The following is a 1,566-nucleotide window of genomic DNA, read 5'->3' as shown; positions in this document are numbered from 1 at the left end:
CAGACAATAATACTGTAATGTGGTTGTTATGTAATACTTCAAGATGGTGTCTGAGAACATTTGAAGACATTGTTGGTTCTGGTGTAACACTGTATCCCAGAGACAGTTTTTTTTTTAATTTTGTTTTGTTTTTTACCATGTAGTGTGCTTCCATGTCTACGAAAACTTCCCTTCCCTCTCTGTGTCCCAGTCACTGGGTTCCGCTCCCCAGAGATAACCACCCTTTGCAGCTTCCTGTGCATCAATTCTGAAACAGTCTATGAAGATACAGGCAATCATACTTCCCACGTGCCAGCAGTACCACATTTAAGGGATTATAATGAAGCAGAGCTTCCAGCATGTTATACAATGGTGAACTCTTTAAAATGACTGGGAAGGTCCTGCCCTGGAGGTCCAGTGGTTAAGACTCCGCGCTTCCACTGCAGGGGGCCTGGGTTTGATCCCTGGTCGGCCGGGGGATTAAGATCCCTCATGCTGTGGGACTCGGCCAAAAAAAAAGGCAAAAAAAAGCCTGGGAAATGGAAGATTTGGGTGAATCAAATTATACTGTATAAGCAGGGTTTCTCTGCTTCGGCACTAGTGATATTCTGGGCTGGAAACTTCTCTGTTGCAAGGCTGTCCTGGGCACTGTAGGTTGGTGAGCAGCACCCTGGGCCTTCACCCACCAGATGCCAGGGGCCCCCCGCCCCGAGGTGTGGCAGCCAAAACTGTCCCTAGACAGTGTCCCATGTACCAGCAGCAGATAAGAGGAAAAAAATGTAAAAGATTCAAAGGGATTAACAAGTAGAAGTCTGTGAAGAAAACAGAAGGCGCCAGTATGGAGAAATTAAAGCTCAAAGGTTATTACATAAGTGTTTGAAGAATCTTTTCAGGAAGGATCTTAACGGCTATCTTTCAGTCTTCGCACATAGCAGAATAAGAAGTGAATTTAAATGGAAGAGAAATTAAGGCTGGACCTACGGACGATGAAACGGTAACATCAGTTCTGAGCTGCCATCTTCCTTCCTGAAGATTTTTATGAGCAGAATAACCTAGGATGATTAGGAATTGTTCTCTCCGGGCTTTGCGGTTAAGATTTGAGAATCTTCAAGGAATGAAATCTGCGTTAAAAAGTAGCAAAATGCACATAATGCATGATCATGTCTCCTACAGTGCTTAAAAAAAAAAAAGCAATAGCTGTTTCTTGTTACAGAAGCAATGCATGTTAATCGTAGAAAAATTAGAAAATGCAGCTAAGCTAAAAAGAAGAAAATGAGAAATTCCCTTAATCTCACTATTGAGTGAAATACTAAGGTCGATACTTTAGTAAATTTGCTTCCCAGTTGTTTTCTCTGTTCAAAGGTATATGCTTGCGAAGATATAAATATATTAAACTGTAGGGGAAACTCTTCCCTTCTTCCCTTCTAGGTTTCTTGACTGGTCTAATAATTAAATTGACATAAAATGGACGAACAGGAGAGAAACAAATTTAATTTCCTACAGTAGGGGAGCCCATAGAATTCTGAGACTCCAAGAAGTCACCAAAGCAGGCAGCTTTTATACCTTCTAGACAAGGAAACCATAAGT

This window comes from Delphinus delphis, chromosome X (assembly GCF_949987515.2).
Source record: "Delphinus delphis chromosome X, mDelDel1.2, whole genome shotgun sequence".
Taxonomy (NCBI): Eukaryota; Metazoa; Chordata; class Mammalia; order Artiodactyla; family Delphinidae; genus Delphinus; species Delphinus delphis.
Note: the sequence above shows the minus strand (reverse complement) of the source record.